Source organism: Saccopteryx bilineata, chromosome X (assembly GCF_036850765.1).
Source record: "Saccopteryx bilineata isolate mSacBil1 chromosome X, mSacBil1_pri_phased_curated, whole genome shotgun sequence".
Lineage (NCBI taxonomy): Eukaryota > Metazoa > Chordata > Mammalia > Chiroptera > Emballonuridae > Saccopteryx > Saccopteryx bilineata.
The window spans coordinates 45,928,552-45,951,251 of NC_089502.1; the positions used below are offsets into that span (position 1 = coordinate 45,928,552).

The following is a 22,700-nucleotide window of genomic DNA, read 5'->3' on the forward strand; positions in this document are numbered from 1 at the left end:
GATATACCTCTTTATTGGGTTCTGTGTAACAAGGTCATTGAAGAATACTTAAAACGAAGTAATACTAAGACTATTTGTGGCAGTGTAATATTCAACTGTTGCTTCTATGTTGTTTGAATCCTCTTTTTTCATTTCAGAGAATAAATATTGAATATCTTTTCAGAAAAAAAAATGGTGGCCCTTGCTGACAAGTGAGTAAGGAGTAGGAGATTGTCACTAGGTCGTTAAGTTGTGCAATATTTGTAACTTTTTTTTTCCATTTTTTTTTTTCTAAAGCTGGAAACAGGGAGAGACAGTCAGACAGACTCCCGCATGCGCCCGACCGGGATCCACCCGGCACGCCCACCAGGGGCGACGCTCTGCCCACCAGGGGGCGATGCTCTGCCCATCCTGGTTGTCGCCATGTTGCGACCAGAGCCACTCTAGCGCCTGAGGCAGAGGCCACAGAGCCATCCCCAGCGCCCGGGCCATCTTTGCTCCAATGGAGCCTTGGCTGCGGGAGGGGAAGAGAGAGACAGAGAGGAAAGTGCGGCGGAGGGGTGGAGAAGCAAATGGGTGCTTCTCCTGTGTGCCCTGGCCGGGAATCGAACCTGGGTCCTCTGCACGCTAGGCCGACGCTCTACCGCTGAGCCAACCGGCCAGGGCATTTGTAACATTTTAATCAGCAGTAAAACCGTTTCTGTAGAGATAGGGACACAGGGCCAGTCACCTTAAACTATGATATAGAAATATTTGTCCAGCACTCTTTCTTCATCTAACTGCTCTACCTCAGATTTCCACTGGCAATACTATTCTTTCAGGTAACAAATGGAAGGCAGCAAGTTTGCAAGCCTATATTCAGATATATGACCAGACATTTTATCTCCCAAGGTAGTGGAGGCTCTATTTTCTTCTCCTATCCTCTTAGCATTGCATTTAATGGTTAAATTACAAGTTTCAGAAAACTTTCCATTAAAGGAATAGGCAAAAGTTAAGCAGAGAAGTAAACATCAACTAAGAATAAACTTCACAATTTATCAAAGTTCTTGTTTTGCTTATCCTGAGTAAGTCCTAAATAACTTATTTCCAAAAAATGCCCAAATATGATGATTTAAAATGGCTTTCTTCAAGCCAGTGCAATATTTGGCAGCTTGTACCATCTCCCCCAACTCTTAATGACTGACAACAGTTTGTGTGAATAATTTACAGACAGCATAAACACCTGTAATGAATGCAGAGAAGGGGCATATGCTGTGATAAAAAGTCTTTGGTATTGGTCATATGAGCTATTGAAAGTTTTCTACTAAAGTTAAAACAGGTTTTGTTGTTCATTCATATAATTCTATCAATAGCAGTTTATAAAGAAATGAATGTCTGTTCCCTAATTGTTTTCCTTGTGGTAAGGAATTTGTTTTATGCCAGGGTGTTGGAAAATGCCTTTGTCAAAGCAACATCTTCCCAGAAGTTCTGCTTTTATGATGTGTTGTTAACTGAGGCACTGGAAGCAAGATTTAAAAAAAAAATGAGTGTATTTCTTTCTAGCATTTTTTTTCATATCTTTTCTATTCTGAGAGTTCACTTTCATCTTTCATCTTTTAATACTACTCCTGTGTGAAGACCACATAGGAACAGTCCGTGTGTTACTGCTGAGCATTTCTGAAGTAAGATTGAAAGATCTGGGGATTTTTCTTGTTTGTTTTTGCTTTTTAACTTGGTAAAAGTGTGAATGCTTCATTAACACTTCTTAGGCTGTAAGTGAAATGTCTTTTTGAAAAATGATGAACAATCTGTGTCCCCTGCAGCTCTCTACCTAATCTGGCCCTAAAACTTTTCCGCATTCCCAGAGGGAGTGAATCCATTTTTTGTTTGTTGATTTCTTTATCACAAAACACTGAAGACAAAATTCTAGTATAAAGGTCTAGATAGAGCTTAGTATTCCTGTCTCTTTCTAAGATAAGAGGCAAAACCTTTTTTACTTGTACTCTCATGCTGGTGTTGAAGGAAGTCCAATAATGTCTTTTACTAGAAAATTTTGGTCAAATTTTTCTTTGTTATCTTTTTATCCTAACTTCATCCCTATTAAATAATTATATTTTACTAGAATGTCCAAGGGAAACATATATATGATGACATTATAAACAAAAAAAAAATCTAGTTATAGTTCAGAAGATGGAGGAAGATGATTACTATTTCCAATTTATGTTTCTTCCTTTAAGTAAGGAACAAAAGAAATTGGAAAAGTAATAGAAATGGGTTTCAGTATTAATATGTTATTCTTTTCAAAGCTCAAGGTAGTGTTATAATTGAGAATAGACTTCCATTATAAACATGTATTTTTAAGGACTTATGACTTATTTCTTTAAAAATATATACAAAACCCGACCAGGCAGTGATGCAGTACATATAACATTGGAATGGAACGTGGAAGAAGCAGGTTCAAAACCCTGAGGCTGCTGGCCTAACTGCCGGCTCACCAACTTGAGCACAGGGTCACTAGCATGAGCATGGGATCATAGACATGACTCCATGGTCGCTGGCTTACGCCTATGGTCACTGACTTGAGCAAGGGGTCACTCACTCTGCTGCAGCTCCCCAGTCAAGACACATATGAGAAAGCAATCAATGAACAACTGAGGAGACTAAGGAGCTGCAACAAAGAATTAATGGTTTCATCTTTCTTCTTTCTGTCTGTCATCTGTCCCTATCTGTCCCTCTATCTGTCTATCTGTCTCTTTCTCTGTCTCTGCCACAGAAAATAATAAATAAATAAAGATAAAAATATATACAGAAAAACATGATCTATCATGTCACATTACAAATATTATTGAATACACACAAAATATTGCTTGGTTTAATAATTAATTTACAGCATGAATTCTGTATTCTGGCTGCCTGTGTTCAAATCCTGATTTCATGTTTTATATTAGCTACTTCTCTGAGCTTGACATTCCTCATCTGTAAAAGAGAAAGAGTCCAACTACACCTACATCACTGTTAATATAATTAAATAAGTTAAGATATGTGAAATATTTAAAAGAGTTCTTACACACAGGAAATATACTATGTATAGGTTAAGTATGATTATTGGTGTCTTCCAATGTTGTCAGGAAAAGGAAGGGTAAGAAATGTCAGATTTACTGAAGGGCTTGTTCAAACTATGCCATTCCTAAAATCATGAAACCCCTTCCATCTAAGGAAGAGAGTATGCCCAATCCAAAAGTAAGATCACTGCTGTTTGAACCATTGTTATTATGTGTAGGGCCAGTAGTCACCACTGTCGCTGCCATGCAGATACAGGATCTCATTAAATTCAGGCAGACAGTAAAGAAACAGTGGGGACAAAAAATGGTGGGCCATTCCTTTATTCAAGACTCATACTGTTCGACGAGCAAACAAACACAAGGCTCATTAAGCCACTGACATGCTCTTCATTTCCACAACCAGGAGAAGTTTCTCCAGTTTGTCCTAGAATCAAAGGCCCCACCAGTCTCAACGGAGCTCACAAAAACCTTTACCTCTGTTACCCATCTCCTTCTCTCTGCACTAACTCTGCAAAAACATGGCTTCTCTCTTCTCAGGAACACAATAGCAAGACAATGGCCTTTCCCAAGCAGGAAAGTAATTAGCAATTTCACAGATCATATACCTGATGTTGCCCAGCATTATTTTTAACAATGAAAGTGAGTAATCTCAAAAAACAAAAATTTTACAAACTCATTTGCCCAACATTCCACTCCTTTTGCTCACTTTTCTGTCCACACCACAGGCATTTCTGTGCAAAGAATTAGGCACATCACACAAACAAATTTTGCAACAGCATATGTCATACAATTTCAACAACTACAAAGGTGCCCTTCACCAGAGCTGCACTGCCTGATCAGGGCACATTGTCCAAAAGCTGTAAGTCCATCCAACAAAGGAGCCAGTGCTCCCTCTGGTCGCAGTCCAGGAATCAGTCCATGCACTGGGGCTTCAGGCTTTCCACCTCATCCCTGCCGTCCTGGCAGCTCTTAGAATGCTGCCCCAAAGAGGAGCAAATGGCAATGGCGGCCAACATTTCCACCTCTACTCCAGAGAGCATGCTGCCATCCACCCCTTTGTCTCACAATCGCAGCAAAACTATCAGGGGTTTAGTAGGTACTCTTTGCTGCTGGGCTTTTACCTTCTGGAGACTGCAGAAGACAGCTTCAGCCTTTTCATCCTCAGAAGAAGAGCTGGAAACACCTGCTTCTGCCAACTCAGAGCCAGTCTGTTGGCATAGCTCCATCTTAAGCTTTAGTGGCTGCCTGCTCTCAGGAACTTTCAGGGCAAACTGCAAGTCATGAACTTATAATTCCTTCTCCAGAGACTGCTCCATTTCCAGGTGCAACTCACAAACCCTGTCAGCCTCCTTCTCCAGTTCTCGCTCCAGTTCCAGGATCTGAATCTCTTTCTCCCATGGCCATTCCAACTTCTTCCACTGTTCAGTTTGCAAGCCTCAGGCAGCTTCTTCCATAGCATTCTCAGTTTCCTCTCACAGGGCTGTAAAAATCAGCCACCTCACAGTCCCCAAAAGGACAGTCATGGAGAACTATAACAATAACCAGTCCTCTACCCCACATCTCAAGGGTGATGGCAGCTCCATACCAATCTGATCTGAGTCCTGCAGCAAACCAGAACAGATGTATGGCCAGTAGTCACCACTGTCGTTGCCATGCAGCTGCAGGTTCTCATTGAATTCACACAGACAGTAAAGAAACAGTGAAGCCAAAAACTGGTGGGCCATTCCATTATTTAAGACTCATGCCACCCAAGGAGCAAACAAACACACAGAACTCACAAAGCCACTGACACATTATCCAGTTCCACAACCAGGAGAATCTTCTATGATTTTTCCTAGAATCAAAGGCCCCACCAGTCGTAGCAGAGCTCACAAAAGCCCTTACCTCTGTTCCCTGTCTCCTTCTCTCTGCACCAACTCTGCAAAAACATGGTTTCTCTCTCCTCCAGCACACATTAGCAAGACAATGGCCCTTCCCAAGCAGGAAGATAATTAGCAATTTCACAGATCACATACCTGACGCTGTCTAGCACCATTTTTAACAATAAAAGTGAGCAAACTCAAAAAATACAAATATTACAAACTCATTTGCCCAACACTATGTTTTAACCTTTGGGAGTGTAGGGGTTAGAAAATAAGTTTAAAGATACTGATATAAAGAAATGTATGTGTATAAAAATATGCATATTACCTTTGGCTCAGATACATTATGAACATTGTGTTAAATGAAATGGCAATGCTGCAACCCAGAGAAAAATGTATTATTCTCTCCATTGTACACAAAAAGAAATAGTAAGCGAAGACTGGGTGTGAATTTTCCAAGGTCATACAAATAATAAACAGCAAATTTGAAACTTGAACTCAGGACTTGGCCCTGGCTAGTTATCTCAGTCAGTTAAGAGTGTCATCCCAAAACAACAAGGTTGAGAGTTTGACCCCAGGTCAGGCATACACACAGGAAGCAAACAAGAAATGCATGACTAAGTGGAACAACAAATATTTTCCTTCTTTCTCTCCTTCTGTTCTTTTTTTTTCTTTGCTGTCTTTCTATAAATGAATAAAAATTAAGCCATGACCAGATAGTTCAGTTGGTTGGAACACCGTCCTGGAGTGTGGAAGTTGCTGGTTCAACTCCCTGGTCAGTGCATATACAGGAGCAGCTTGATGTTCTTGTCTCTCTCTCTTACTGACTCTTCCTCAAGAGAGAGAGAGAGACAGATGGGGGGGGGGGGGAAGAACCCAGTCTCATTGCCTCCAAAAGTGTTATTTTTATTTTGGTTTTTTAAAAATAAACTACACCAGACTATTGTAAAAGAAAATCTTGAGCAACAAAGCACAGTAACATGCAGCTAGAAAACAAATGAATTGTTGAACCATCAGTCTGGAGTGTGACGTTAAAGAATGGAATATATTTTTATCAGTAAGGATTTCAGACCATGCAAGTATTTCAAAGATAGAGCAAAGTAAAACAGACTTTTAAAATAATTGCCAATAATTCTGGAAGATTGCCTTTGTATGTACCTAGCATGCAAAGACTATTGATTTGACATTAATCTTTTCAGTCACACTTATACTCACAGATGGTAGGACATCAAAATGTAAATAGAGACATATGTTATAGTTAAAGATCAAACTGAAGCTGATGTCTGTTGCAGAAAAATAATTAACAAGTGCACATCTTATATAAAGGACGTGTTGTTATTTTTTGGTGTGTGTGTGTGTGTGTGTGTGTGTGGCAATTCTTCTTTTTGTTTGTTCAGCTTAAATGAGACCTGTGCTTTGTTTACAAGTGTTAAAATTTGTTGGCCAGAACTAATTAATGAACATTGCAGGGAAAATCAAACAATTCCCCAGAGCCAGAGAGAAAAAATATATAAATTTGCAAATCATGATGTTCTGCTATGGAAATCACAAGTATGTTCTCTAGCCATGATATGTATGTATTTTTAGTAATTTTTGTTTTATTATACTATTGTCCTGAATTTCTTAAAGTTTGTTTTGTTTGTGGTAGCAAGTAGTGGAAATGGACTTTATCTAACCTAGAAAACATAAAAGAGAATTTAGTGAAATGGTTTGGGGAACATTTCAGGAACCCAAAGTAAAAGTAACCAAACAAGGTTTTTAAAGTGCAGGAACCACTGACCAGGTAGTGGCACAGTGGATAGAGCATCAGACTGGGACGCAGAGGATCCAGGTTCAAAACCCTCAGGTTTCCAGCTTGAGCTCCGGGTCAGCGGCAGCAAAAAGTTGATGCTTCTCATCTCTCTCTCTTCCTGTCTGTACCTATCTGTCCCTCTCTCTGTCTCTGTCAAAAAAAAAAGAATAAATATATGACAATTTTAAAAATAATAATAATAGAGTGCAGGAACCAGACCACCTTTGGAGACTTAACAACAGGAATCCTTTGACTTGTTTGAGAGACAAAGGCTCAGCTAATAATATGCTTGAGTGTGGCAAACTCCATTTTCTGTGTCTCTGAATTCAAAATTTAAAATTCTCATCTTGAGTGTTATCCCAGGTGTCTGCAAGTTCTTTCTAGAGAAGGGAGTAGAAATTTACTGCCAGTGTGCCAGCACACTGTAAAATGTCAGTTACAAAAAGTCCTTCATTTAAAATAAAAATACAATGTTATCACCTATTTTTCCAACATTATATTTTTAAAATTTTCAAACAGACAGAAAGACTCAAAGCACAGTACAAGAACACATGTTTATCCAACAGTCAGTTTCCATAATCATTACGATTTTGCTATATTTGCTTTATCTATGCCTACAACACACATACATACCACATTTCTATCTTACTGGATCATTTGAAAGTAACAATCATCATAACAATTCCATTCTAAAAAAATTAGCATTGACCTCCTAAGAACAAGGACATTTTCCTAATTCCCCACAACATCATTATCATGCATTAAAAAGTTAGTAATTTTATGATATTATTTAATATCTATAATATTGATTAATAATGAATTCTAACACCTAAGCCTGTCTCACATTTCCCAACTGTCTTTAAAATGTCTCTTTTTAATTGTGGTTTTTGAATCAACATTCAATGTAGGTTTGTAAATGAAGTTGGCTGCTATATCATTTTACTCTATTTTTAATTTAACATAGCACTCCTATCTTGATCATTGTTATTTTCTTTTATCATTTTTAGTGACAGAGACATGTTGAAGAGATCAGGCCAGAGGTATTATAGATGCTCTTCATTCTGGATTTGTCAATATAACTGTTATCAATCTATTGACTCCTATATTCAAAATCAACTTTTGTATCTGTTCTGAGATAATGGAACAAACATTTAGGATTTCTCTTTTACAGTGTACATGACCTGAAATTTTGTCAGTAGAGGGTGCTACAGGGTCATTACTGGAAGAAGGTGCCATCTCTCTTTTCAGGTATGCTGCTTTTTGTTTTGTTTGTTGTTCATTTTGCATGATCAGTTAGAGGTACATACGTGAAGATATCTGGTGGTACACTGTCCCAGCCACATGCGCAGAGTGTACAATCTCTCAGCAACTTCAAAGCCCTGCTCTAGGCCTGATGAGCACCTTGCTATTTGTGAAGTGTGGCGCATGCTAAGCCTCACACTCTCATTCCACTCACCTCAGTCATCATACACCCTAAAGGTATTTTCTTATTGCACAGTGTCTAAGGACCAACTTTCCCCAGGCAACTCAAACTTTCTCCACCATCAGTTCATTGCATCTTTATCTTCTCCAACAATGTTTTATTTCAGAGCTGGGAAGGGCATACTACTTAAAAGTTTGTCATCTTTGAGGCAATTCTGTCCCTAGTGTTTTTGAAAGATAGTTCTAAAGCCTTGCTTAGATCTAGGGTAAACATTTTTGGCAAATAAAATAAATAAATAAAATTGTAAATGATGAGGTATACCTAGCATTCCATCATCTGTTAGGCACAGCCAAACAACAGCATATTTTATCTCTATTAGTGATTTAACTTTTTCTGTCAGAGTATTAAATGTAGAGACACAGTTTACTCACTGCATGCTGACCACCCCTCACTTTAATTAAGCTTTACCCTTCCATGCTTATCCCCAGCTCAGAGAGGCTTCTTGTCCTGGAGGCATACTTGCTTAGTTCCTGGGAGAAGGCACTATAACCACAGGCTGATAGAACCCTCCACAATTTAACAATTTGAAGGAGCAGAGATGGTCAGAAGAAACCTCCTCCCTCTTACCATCTCAGGCACTCCCCTAGTCCCTGAGTATCTTGGAAAGAGCTGTCTGGAGAAGGTGGCAGCATCTTGTTGGCTCTCTCTAACCCTCAGCCTGGGGCTGACTTTTGGAGTAGTTAAGGGAGGTGGAGTTGGGTAGTACTCTCCATAGGTCAGGAGGAGATAGGCCATAGGGCCACAGACTCTTGCTTGCAGAGCTGGGCAGGGATCATCCCTTCTTCTTCTTTTTTTTTTTTTTTTCTTCTTCTTCTTCTTCTTCTTCTTCTTTCTTCTTCTTCTTCTTTTTTTTTTACAGATACAGAGTGAGAGTCAGAGGCACAGATAGACAGGGACAGACAGACAGGAATGGAGAGAGATGAGAAGCATCAATCATCAGTTTTTCATTGCGACACCTTAGTTGTTCATTGATTGCTTTCTCATATGTGCCTTGACTGTGGGCCTTCAGCAGACCGAGTAACCCCTTGTTCGAGCCAACGACCTTGGGTGCAAGCTGGTGAGCTTTGCTCAAACCAGATGAGCCCGCACTCAAACTGGCAACCTTGGGGTCTCGAATCTTGGCAGTCAGCATCCCAGTCCGACGCTCTATCCACTGCGCCACTGCCTGGTCAAGCAGGATCTCTTGACACATGTCCAAGAAAAGCAGGTTGGGGTTAGACTTCAATTTCAGCCCAGCCTGCTCAGAAGCCTGTATTACCTTCTTGCAAGACTGCTTCCTTCAGATCTTCTCTTGCTCATTGTCCCACCAGCCATGGCTCTGCATGTTGTGTTTCCACCAGGGAGATGACGTGATCTTTTTGTCCTAGAAATTAAACTCTCCCACCCCATGGAAAAATAGGCTGATTTGTTTTCACTGGTGCTGTGGTGCCTAATCTTATAGGTCAAGGTTTCAATAAGAAAAGGTTGACTCTCTGTTTCATGCCTACTGCCAGTCTCCTTGATGGCATTGTACACAGTAAAGTCATCATTACCATCCACAAAGATCAACATGATATCATACCCAGGGCCTGCACCCACAATGTTATCCCTGCAGTACTGCACAGAGGTGACGTGAAGATGACAGTCACTGTTCTGGCAGAAGTAATGATGAGAAACTTAAGAGTGACAGCAAAGTTGAAGCCAGCATGGGTGTCACCTTTGTTGGCTGCCCCTTCACTGAAGTAACAGATGATGGTCCTGTTGGTATTGGCATGCTTGGCAGCATAGGTTGTCTTCACTGCCTGAATGATCTGTGTGGCAGTGGAAAGGAGATGGTGACAAAGTGGTATTCTTTGCAGCCGTGGTGGACAGGCATTTGGTGCCCTTTGCTCAGGTTGTTCACATTGTTGTAACATTGGACCATGAACTGTTCCATAGGCAGTCCTATTACATCAGCACTCTTGACTCTCAGTACTGGCCAAACACCAGGTTTGTGTTGTCTAGGGCTACTGCATTCCCCACATACTTCCCCTCCTTGATCTGGCTGGCGATGTAGAAGGACACATATCTCTGACACTGGAACTTGTAGAGGATGAGGTCCATGCTGTTGAGTAGGGTCATGTTCTTTTAGAACTTGAACACTGTCTCCTATGCAGGTAGGGATCCTCACTGTAGTTGACAAGCTGGCCTTGCTGGTCCATGACGGAGTAGATGGATATTCCAGAGACGACACCGGGATAGATAAATTATAACTTGTCAATGAACTCTGAAGAGGTCCCTGGTAATGGGCTTGTTGTGTGCTGTTGCTGCTGCCTCTGGGAATAAGATCTAGCCAGCCTCTGAGCCGCAAGCCACTGTCAGAGCAGGAGACCAGCTTGGCCTAAGCCTTGATATGGCCTCCAGATCTGGGTGTGGCAACTGCCACAGCCATCTTGCTTTAGTGATCAAAATTTTATCACTTAGTTAAAGCAATGACTGCATGATCTCTCCACTATAGTGAAGTTTTTTCATTGATGATTAGCAAATAATATTGGAAATAATGCTTTGGTATGACACAAGCATCCCATTCTCCTTAAATGTTATTAATAATTTTAGCTTTCATTGATGATTCTGTGACTCAATTATTTTATTGAAAGTAGAAAAATGGTGCCTGATCAGGTGATGGTGCAGTGGACAGAGAATCAGCTTGGTATGCTGAGAGCCCAGGTTTGATACCCTAAGGCCACTGGCTTGAGCAACAGGGATCACTGGCTCAGTTGGAACCCTCCCCCAGGTCAAGTCACATAAGAAAAAGCCGTCAATGAACAACTAAGGTGTCACAACTATGAGTTGATGCTTTTTATATCTCTCTCTTCCTGTCTGTTGGTCTCTTTCTTTCTCTCCTCTCAAAAAAAAAAAGAAAGAAAGAAAATAGTAAAATGACGATTTTTAATGTTACAAATTATTCTTTTAGCTCTTCTGTGAAGACAAATTTTCTCCCATCATCTAATGATGAACTTCAGTTTTTCTTAAAATGTTGGAGTAAATACATTTTCTCCCTAATTTCTGAGTAATGAATTAGTAAAATGCTTACATTTAATGGTGACAAAATTTTCTCTTTCTCTCTCTGAATTTCATTATAGAATCATGGCTTTTTATTTAATGTTTTAAAATCAGTCATAGTAATTATTCTTTTTGATGATCAAATTGTTCCATTTAAATCTTGTAATTTCAAGGCATCTCTTTGACCTTTTGATATGACCTCTATGAGCACTTTCTAGTTTACTGCCATCATGAGCTGTTTTATGCTGTGGAATAATCCATTTCTCCAAACACTCTTCTTTTAGTGAAGAATGCTATTTAGAAACTAATAAATGTTAAGTATTAAATTAGTTCACTACTAGTGGATCATCACTGTTTGATCATTGCTGGATATTTCAGTGAACAAATCTATTTTAAAATTAATGAGTTTATGTTGTTATTTCCAATTAAATTGGACACTAAAAGTTTTTATTTGAATTTATTAATTTTATATTCTCTTAATATTTATATATGAATTTTAGTAAATTATTGTATTATTTATCTATTGCTGTATAACAAATAACACCAGAATTTAATGGCTTTAAATAACAGTTATTAGGTCAGTCAGCTTCTGTGACTCATAAATTTAGGAGCTGCTTAGCTGGGTAGTTCTGGCTCAGAATCATTCATGAGGTTGTCATCAAATTGTCACCCAGGCTGCAGTCATCTGAAGACTTGAATGGGGTTGGAGGATTTACTGCCAAGATGGATTTTTCATAAAATTGTTGGCCAGAAGTCTTAATTTCTCACTGGCTATTGGCATGAGGTTTCAGTTGCTTGCCAAGTTGACCTCTCCATAATTATTCCTAAGTGAGCTCATGACATATTAGCTGACTTCCCCATAGAGTGTGATCTATGAGAAAAAGCAATGAGGAAGCCACAATGCTTGTTATCTCTCACTTTCAGAAGTGACATATTATCATAGCTACCACATTCTACTCTAGAAAGTCACTAGATCTAGTCCATACTCACAGAGAAAGGAATTAAGTACCACTTCTTGAAGGGAGGCGTATCAGCTTATTTATGGATATATTTTAAAAGCACCACATTTCCTTATTTCCTTTCCTACATCGTACATAACATAGTTTCAAATTTCTCATATCTATATTAATAAATAAAAATACTGAATAAAGTGCAGTGAGTGAAAACTAAAATTTTATTACAACAATTTTGAAATTTTAGAATATATTCTACTAAAACTATATACTCAGTGAACTGTGTTCAAAAGTCAATTGAAGGAAATTATTTTTGCTTTATGGTTATGATTCTAATGTGATATATAGTTAAATTCCATGATTTGTCCTTTTTTCAATTTTAGAATGATTTTTCTGTAAACCTGTCTTTTGGTCATATAAATAACATGTATAGTTTAAACAACAAAACTATTTTTAAAATTATATTCAGAGATGTCTTACTTTTCAATTTTTGTCTCCCCTAGTTTGTTGATCATTCTCTGCCTTGTTTCTATAGAGAACTATTTTTATGTTTTTGGTTTATTTTTCCTATTATTTTGTTTTCAAAATAAACCTTATAAAATTCAAAGAGTAACTAACTAGTCCCCCTTTTATGGTATTATCTATTCTATCTATCTATCATCTATCTATCTATCTATCTATCTATCTATCTATCATCTATCTATCTTTGTTCTTGAGTTTTTATAAAAGCTAAATATTTACTAATTTAGTTGCACAGGAGCAGGCGAAGGATACCATAATCATTTGGCATTCAAAGGCATGGTTAGGTTACTCAGGTTGGCAACCATCATGACAGCGTGGTCTTTCCAGAATGTGTCCTGCCAAATGAATTGTACCTTAAAGACATTGAACATTGCTGCAGCACAAGTGGTAGCATGCTCCCTTTACATAGTTCTGATTGATGAAACAGTAACAATCACCTTGACAGTGAAGACAGGCAAGCATTACATTTCATTATATGTTCCCTTTTGACTAAAAGAAATTTGAGATTAAATGCAATTTTTTCATGACAAATTTTATAGGGAATTTTTGATCAGTCAGTGGCGTAGTGGATAGAGCATTGGACTGGGATGCGGAAGACCCAGACTCGAGACCCCGAGGTCACCAGCTTGAGCTCAGGCTCATCTGATTTGAGCAAAATATCACCAGCTTGAGCCCAAGGTCACTGGCTCAAGCAAGGGGTTACTTGGTCTGCTGAAGGCCTATGGTCAAGGCACATATGAGAAAGCAATCAATGAACAACTAAGGTGTTGCAACACACAACGAAAAACTAATGACTGATGCTTCTCATCTCTCTGTTCCTATCTGTCTGTCCCTGTCTATCCCTCTCTCTGACTCTCTCTCTATCTCAAAAAATATTAAAAACTAGAAAAACATTAAAAAAAGAAATTTGAGATTAAATGCAAATTTTTCATGACAAATTTTATAGGGAATTTTTAAGTAAATTTTTGACTCTGTAGAAATTGTTTGATTTTTATAGCCAGGCAAAGGTGGAAGGGATCAAAAAGAACAACATATCAAGATGGACATTGAAGCCCTTTTAAAAAATTTCTCAAAGCATTTTCTTTATTCCTGACTGGGAAGCTAAGTAGGTTAAAATATTGTCCTGATACGCCAATATTGACTTTGATCTCCAGTTTTGGAATCAACCAATGAATGTATAAGGTCTACCAGAAAGTTCTGTCCGTTTCTATCACAACAAGTTTCAACACGTAAGCATGTTTATTTGGCGCATGTGTGCCTCTCTATGTTTATCACTTAATGTATACATACTGACGTAGCAAATTAACTGAAACAAAGTTGATTCACGATAGTCTTATGTGTAAAGCGATAGTGTACCCATGGCTACTGATAAAGTTCATTTACGCCACTGTATTGTATATGAATTTCAACAAGAAAGAAATGCTACAGAAGCATGTAGAAATTTATTGAAAGTGTTTGGTGAAGGTACAGTTTCTGATAGGACATGCAGAAGATGGTTCGAAAAATTTGAAAACTGTGATTTCAACCTTTCTGATAAGCCACGTTCTGGGTGACCATCTTTGATCGATGACAATGTTGTTAAGACCATGTTGGAGCAAGATCCTTTTCTGACAACATCGGAGATCACAGAAAGGCTTAATTCAGCTCAGCAAACCATTTTAGACCATATTCGGAAGATAGGATCGGTGTGGAAATATATTATTTAATAAAGTTTATTGATGGTAAGAAAAATTTGTATTTTATTTTATTCCAAAAACAGACAGAACTTTCCGGTAGACTTTATATAAATAAATGGAACAATGAATTGATGTTCTCTCTCTCTCTCTCTCTCTTTCTCTTTCTAAAAAGAAAAAGAAATTAATCGGTAAAAAAACATTTTCTTACCTGACCTGTGGTAGCACAGTGGATAAAGTGTCAATGTGTCAACTTGGAACACTGAGATTGCTGGTTCGAAACCCTGGGGCTGCCTGGTCAAAGCACATATGGGAGTTGATGTTTCCCGCTCTCTCTCCTTTTTTTTCTCTCTCGCTCTTTCTTTCCTTCTCTCTCTCTCTCTCTCTCTCTCTCTCTCTTTCTGTCTTCTCTAAAATGAATAAATATTTTTTTTTAAATTTCTTCAGGTAATTTTGAACAAATGAGCATTAAAATGACATAAAATTATCTCTTTTAATTATCATGGTGTTGTCAGGATTACTTACACTATGGAAAAATGACAAATATATGTTTTTCTAGAGGCAGAAATATTTAGGGGAAAAGACAGTGAAATAATTCTAATATAAGGTTCATGAAATAATTTTTATTCTAGCAAGCTTGTTAGATTGTTTTTCACTAAAACAGCAACTCAAATCACATCTAAAGGAAATCGAGATTTTAGCCTATCAGGGCACATAGAGGAAGCAACCAATGAATGCATAAATAAGTGAAACAACAAATGAATCATTCCTTCTCTTTCTCTCTGTCTTTCTCTCTTCTCTCTGTCTCTATAAACTCAATCAATAAAAGAATAAATAAAAATAAGCTATTTAAGCACATTGACAATTAATTAATATAAAACAAACTTGTCATGTGGTTAATTGGTTTGGAGGATACTTAAACAGGTTAAGACAGTTTTTCACAGCACCAAACTCAATGACAAATTTGGTTTGGAAAAAAATATATAGTAAACCTAATTATTTGTCATCATATAGAAAATAATCCAGGTAGGGTTTTAATTGGCCTTTATTTTCAGCTATTTAATAAGTTATGTAGACAGTGTTTATATTGTCAGCCTTTAACTGTGATATAGCATTAACAAATTCTAATTTTTATACAGATAATATTGTGCTCACTTCAAATAACATGTATCTAATTTTCCAGGAATTTCATTTATTGAAATTTTCTAGGTCTACAAATTGTCCTGTCTTCTCCTTACACCCCTTAAACCCAATTTCATTGACTGAAACTGCAAAAGTACCATATAATTGAAGTATTTCGTCTCATCTTCCTCAGGATTTACTTATAGGAGTCTGAGATCAGCTTTTTCTTTTCTAAGAAGAGGCATGGACATCAGGATGGCAATAAAGCAGAGTTATGACAGATGTGACAGTGACTAATTGTAGCTGATACTATCAACATGGCAGAGGATTTTCTTATAAAAGGTAAGGGTCAGAGGAAGATTTGAGAATGAGAAAGCAATGTAATGGGGTCAGGGCAAAATGACCACCTCAGGCCTAAGTCAACCCAAATGGAAAATTGCTCGAAAAGCAGGTTAGCAATATGAACCAGGAGTGAACAAATATAAAAAAGCTTTTAAGAGACGCATAAGGGTGACCACACAAATTCTCCAGTAACCTTAAAATCATTACCTTTTCTTACCAGAAAAAAATATTTTTAACTCCTATTATAATAATTTTTTAATGTCATTGATATATAATTATATTAATACAGTAATTAAATTTTGTTCAATTCTGATGCTTCCTTTTCAGTACTTTGCATCAACTTCTTCTTCATCATCTCCATTGTCACCTTAATTCATCTCCTCTGGGTCAGAGAAATAGTCTCCAACTGCTTTTTCTACTTTTAGGTTTTCTTCTTTTCAAAGCCTGTTCTTATGATCCAAAAGACTAAATAGTTCTGTAGTACCTAACAATAAAAATCCTAACCCTTAGCCTGTTATTCCAGGACTTTCACACTACACCCTCAATCTACCCTCTTCTCTACCTAACTTCCATCACTACTCTGCACATTTTCTGTGTTCCAGCAACATAGAAATACAGGGTTAGGCAGAAGTAGGTTTACAGTCATTTGTATGAAAAATAATGTAATAATCAATATGTAATAATAATACAAGAATAAACTATGCTTTACATACTTACAAGTGTAAACTTACTTTTGCCACACCTTGCATTCATTCTCCAGATGAATTGTTTATTTTTTCAACTTTTCTAATTTTGCACATTCATTTTCACATCTCTACATATCTAACTACCAATTTCTTAAGGCCCAAACCAAATGCTAGATCCTCCATAATGCCTGCATTAATCCCTTCCAGACAGCAATAATTTTCTATGAAACACCTGTGGAACTTAATCTTTTTAAAAACTGAGTTTTGTACTGTAATTATTTTGTAATTATCTTATTTGTTAGACATCTATTTTTCTGTTTCCAGAATCTACCACTATCATTGACCCTGCCCCCATCTTACTTGACCTTTTCTAATATTCAATATTGTTGACTAAACCTTATTTTTTTGGGTAATTTTAAAAAATGTTATACTTTAATAATAATTGGCAATACTTTTAAATATTAGTTTCAAGTGTACAGCATAGTGGTTAGACAATCATTTAATTTACAAAGTGATCCCTCTGACATTTCAAGTACCCACCTGACACCATACATAATTATTACAATATTACTGACAACTTCATAAATATGTTGTAACTACGAATTTGTATTTTTTTAGTCCCTTCATCTTTTCCTCTCAGTTTCCATCTCATCTGGCAACCATCAGTCAGTCTGTCCTCTGTATGCATCTATGAGTCTGATTTTTTTGTTTTTTTTTATTCCTACATTTTGTTCTTCAGATTTCATATAGTAGTGAAATCATATGGCACTTATATTTCTCTATAAGACTTGTTTCACTTAACATAATACCTTCTAGGTCTATCCATGCTATTGGAAATGATAAAATCCCATTATTTTTTATGGCTGAAAAATATCCCATTGTGTATATTTACCGCAGCTTTCGTATTCACTGGTCGGTTGACAGACACTTGAGTGGTTTTCATATCTTGGCTATTGTAAATAATGCTGTAATGAACATAGGGGTGCATATATCTTTTCAAATTAGTGTTTTGAGTCTCTTTGTGTATATACCCAAGTGGGATCCCTGTGTCATAAGGCAGTTTCATTTTTAATTTTTTAAGAAAACTTCAACTTGTTTTCCATAGTGGCTGGGGAAATCTGCATTCTCACCAAGAATAAGTAAGAGTTTTCTTTTCTTTACATCCTCATCAAAGTGTTGTTTGTTGATTTATTAATGACAGCTTTTCTGGTATCCCATTATGGTTTTAATTTGTATTTCATTACTGCCTAGTGACATGGAGCATTTTTTCATACGTCTATTAATGATCTCTACTACCTCTTTAGAGAAGTGTTTATTCAGATTCTCTGCTCATTTTTAACTTTTTAAAAGTGTTTCTTTGAAGGAGCTAATGTGATGTTTTAGGTACTTTATTATATTATTATATTTTAAAAGAAAAGTCCTTTGCTTTCAAGAATAGATTAGAAATACTTACAAATAAAATGCTATGTTACTTGGGATATCTTCTTTAAATAATTTAGGTAAGAAATAAAATAGGCATTGAAATTAGTGATGTGTACATGGAGATTTATTGTATTAGTCTCTTGTATTTGTATATGTAAATTTTAAAATAAATATTATTTTATTCTAGAAAGTATATGACTCATCATAATAAGAGTTTATAATTTATTTTTCAATTTTCTGCTCATTTTTAATACGATTGTGGGGTTTTTTTGCTTTGGAGATGTATGAGTTTTTTTTAAATTTTGCATATTAACCCTTGCTAGATATATTATGACTAAATATTTCCACACATTCAATAAGCTGTTTTTAAGTGTTTTTTAAATGAGTTTCTTGCTATGCAAAACTTTTTAGTTTTATGTACTCATTTGTTCATTTTTCTTTTGTTTTTCTTGCCCAAAGAGATATATCAGAGAAAATATTACTAAGAGAGATTGCTTATTTTTTTAAGATTTTTAAGGTTTTAAGACTTATATTTAAATTCTTAATCAATTTTGAGTTTATTCTTGTGTATTATGTGAAGAAGTAGTCTAGTTTCATTTTTTGGTATGTATCTGTCTGGTATTCCCAACACCTTTTAATGAAGAGACTGTTTTTACACCAGTGTATGTTCTTCTCTCCTTTGTCAAATATTAGTTGGCCATATAGGCATGCATTTATTTCTGACCTCTCTAATCTATTGATTTATATGTTTGTTTTTATTTCAATACCATGCTGTTTTGTCTGCTATAGCCTTGTTATATAATTTGATATCAGGTAGTGTGATATTTCCAAGGTTGTTGTGGTTATTCTGGATCTTTTGTGCTTCCATATAAATTTTAGGTTATTTTTCTAGTTCTGTGAAAAATACCATTAGTATTCTGATAAGAAATACATTGAATCTACAGACTATTTGGGGTAGTATGGATATTTCAATTATGTTAAGTATTCCTATTCATGGTATATGCTTCGACTTCTATCTTCTTCAATGTCATAATTTTTCAATTACAAGCATTTTACACTCTTGGTTAAATTTATTCCTAGGTATTTTATTTTTTGCTGCAATTGTAAATGAGATATTTTCTTTAATTTCTCTCTCTGATAGATCATGAATAATGTATAAAAATGCAACACATTTTAAAACTTTTATTTTATATTCTGCTACTTTGTTGAATTCATTATTATTTCTAGTAGTTTTTGGTGAAATCTTTAAGAGTCTCTCTTCTCTATATATTATCAAGCCATATAAAAATAATGACATTTTTACTTTTTCCATTCCAATATGGATGACTTTTATTTTTATCTTCTTGTCTAGTTGTTGTGGTTAGGAGAATTCTTATACTATGTGAATAAGCGTGTTAAAAGTGGACATCTTTGTCTTGTTCCTGATTTTAAAGAAATTGCTTTTAGTTTTTTTCCCAATTGAGTATGTATTATGTAACTTGTGGAATTGTCATATATGGTCGTTATTATGTTGAGGTACTGTATATTTCCTCTATTCCAACTTTGCTTTGATTTTATTTATAATAAATATTTGCTATATTTTTTCAAATGCTTTCTCTGCATCTATTGACATAATTATATACTTTTTATCTCTCAATTTATTTATGTGGTGCACCACACTTGTATATTTGTAGATAGATCCCAAACCCACCTTGCATCCCAGGTATAAATCTCACTTAATAATACTGTGTGATATTTTCATGTATTGATGAATGTGTTTTGCTAATATTTGCTGTGGATTTTTGCATCTATTTACACCAGAAAGATTTGCCTATAATTTTCATTCTTTATAATGTCTTCATCTGGTTTTTGGATAATGTTAGCTTCATAAAATAGCTTTGTGTCTCTAGTGGCTAGGATAAAATGAGCTTGGAAGTCTTCTTATTGAATTTTTTGGAATAATTTCAGAAGGAAAGGTGTTAATTCTTCTTTGAATTTTCAAATCTTTGCTTCTTTTTTTTATTTTTTTTTATTTTATTTTTTGGCTGCGGGAGGGGGAGAGAGAGACAGAGAGAAGGAGGGGGTGGGGGTGGAGAAGCAAATGGACGCCTCTCCTATGCGCCCTGGCCGGGAATCGAACCCGTGTCCCCCGCACGCCAGGCCGACGCTCTACCGCTGAGCCAACCGGCCAGGGCCAAATCTTTGCTTCTTAAGACACTTTTCTCTACTGGATTCCAGGATAATAAGTTCTTTTTATTTATTTCTTCTGAATGCTCTTGTTCATCTTCTTTACTGAATCATCTTATTCTAACTAGACACTAAACGTTAAACTCTTTCAAACTTCAGCCACACTGTACTCTGTCATTCTATGCTCTCCTTAGATAATATTTTCAATATCTATGTATTGATTAAAGATGTATATCTCTGAAAGAAGTTAGTTATGTAATTTCCTTATCTTTATATTCTACTGACAAATTTTGAAACTCATCTTGATTATTGCAAACAAGACTAATTCATCATATTTAAAACCATGTTCATAATATTTTTGTTTTATTTTATTTTATTTTAATTGAATTTTATTGGGTGACACTGGTCAACATAATTATACAGGTTTCAGATGCCCAATTCTTTTTTTTTTTTTTTTTTTTTTTTTTTTTTTTTGCATTTTTCTGAAGCTGGAAACAGGGAGAGACAGTCAGACAGACTCCCGCATGCGCCCGACCGGGATCCACCCGGCACACCCACCAGGGGCGATGCTCTGCCCACCAGGGGGCGATACTCTGCCCATCCTGGGCGTCACCATGTTGCGACCAGAGCCACTCTAGCGCCTGAGGCAGAGGCCACAGAGCCATCCCCAGCTCCCGGGCCATCTTTGCTCCAATGGAGCCTTGACTGCGGGAGGGGAAGAGAGAGACAGAGAGGAAGGCGCGGCGGAGGGGTGGAGAAGCAAATGGGCGCTTCTCCTGTGTGTCCTGGCCGGGAATCGAATCCGGGTCCTCTGCACGCTAGGCCGACGCTCTACTGCTGAGCCAACCGGCCAGGGCCTCAGGTGCCCAATTCTATAACACATCTCTGTACATCATATTGTGTTTTCATCCTCCCAAGTCAAGAATTCGTCCATCACCATTTATTTCCCCTATACCCTCCTCCACCTCCACCCTCCCCTAGCAATCAATACACTGTTGTACTTGCCCATGGGGATTTTTGTTGTTGTTGTTCTTTTTCATTCTATTCCTCCACTTCCCTCATCCAATACCCTCCATCACAGTGGTCAGCCTGTTCTCTATGTATCTGTCTGTCTCTATTTAATTTGTTCTTTTTGTTCATTGGATTCCACATATGAGTGAAATTATATGGTACTTGTCTTTCTCTGACTGGCTTGTTTCACTTAGCATAAAGATCTCCAAGTGATGGTGTCAAAAAGGTAAGATTTTCTTCTTTTTTATGGCAGCATAGTATTCCATTGTGTAAATGTACCATAGCTTTTTTTATCCACTTAGCTACTGATGGGCACTTTGGCAGTTTCCAGACTTTGGTTATTGTTAATATTGCTACTATGAATGTGGGAGGGCATATATTCTTTCAAACTGGTGTTTTAGAATTCTTAGGTTATATTCCCAGAAGTGGGATTGCTGAGTCAAAGGCAGTCCCATTTTTAATTTTTTGAGTAACTCCATACTTTTTTTCATAGTGGTTACACTAATCTGCATTTCCACCTACAGTAAATGAGGGTTCCCTTTTTCCACACCCTAGCCTATACTCGTTGTTTGTTGATTTATTGATGATAGCTGTTCTGACAGGTGTGAGGTGATACCTCATTGCGATTTTAATTTTCATCTCTCTGATGATTAGTGATGTTGAGCATCATTTTGTACATCTTTTGGCAATCTGTGTGTACTCTTTAGCAAAGTGTCCATTCAGATTCTTTGCTTAATTTTTAATTAGATTGGTTGTTTATTTGGTGTTAAATTTTATAAGTTCATTAAAAATTTTGGATGTTAATTCTTTATCAGATGCATTGTTGAAAATGTTCTCCCTTTCAGTGTATTTTTTTATCATTTTTTGATGGATTCCATTGTTGTGCAAAACCTTTTTAGGTATGATGTATAAAAACAGACATACAGATCAGTGGAACAGAATAGAGAGCCCAGAAATCAACCCATGCCTAAGTGATCGATTAATATTTGACAAAGGAGGCAAAAATATGCAATGGGGTAAAAATAGTCTATTCGATAAATATTGTTGGAATAATTGGACAGATATGTGAGAAAAAATGAAGCAAGCCCACCTTCTTACACCATACACAAGAATAAACTCAAAATGGATTAAACAGTTAAATACCTGTATTAGCTACAAAACTATAAAAGCCCTAGAAGAAAATACAGGCAGTAAAATCGCAGACATTACTCATAGCATTAGTTTTTTAGATATATCTCCTTGACCAAAGAAAATAAGAGAAAATATAAACAAATGAAACTGTACCATAATATTGTAACCCAGTGATTCTTGTTATAGGAAATTACAGTGACATCACTCAGTTGAAAAGTTAGTCATTTCTATGACCTTTTTCTCCCTTATTTCCCCTAACCAATTTATTACCAACTCTTGAAATGTTCACTTATCAAAGACATTTAAAATCTTTTATTTCCCACTGAAAACACGTTGTTTCAAACATTATCTCTTACTAGAACTATTTATGTAGCCTTCAAATAATCTCTCCTGGTCTATTCAGGGAGTCGTGATCTCTGTATATTGCATCTGGTTTATATTTTCTTTTGTTCTTTTTTTTTAAGTGAAAGGCAGGGATGCAGAGACAGACTACT

The 22,700-nt window shown here is 36.6% G+C and overlaps 1 pseudogene; it reads right to left on the reverse strand.

The window, feature by feature from the left end:
* Positions 1 to 4,306: 4,306 nt before the first annotated feature.
* LOC136317648 (2-oxoisovalerate dehydrogenase subunit alpha, mitochondrial pseudogene) lies at positions 4,307 to 10,567 on the reverse strand (annotated as a pseudogene).
* Positions 10,568 to 22,700: the final 12,133 nt, after the last annotated feature.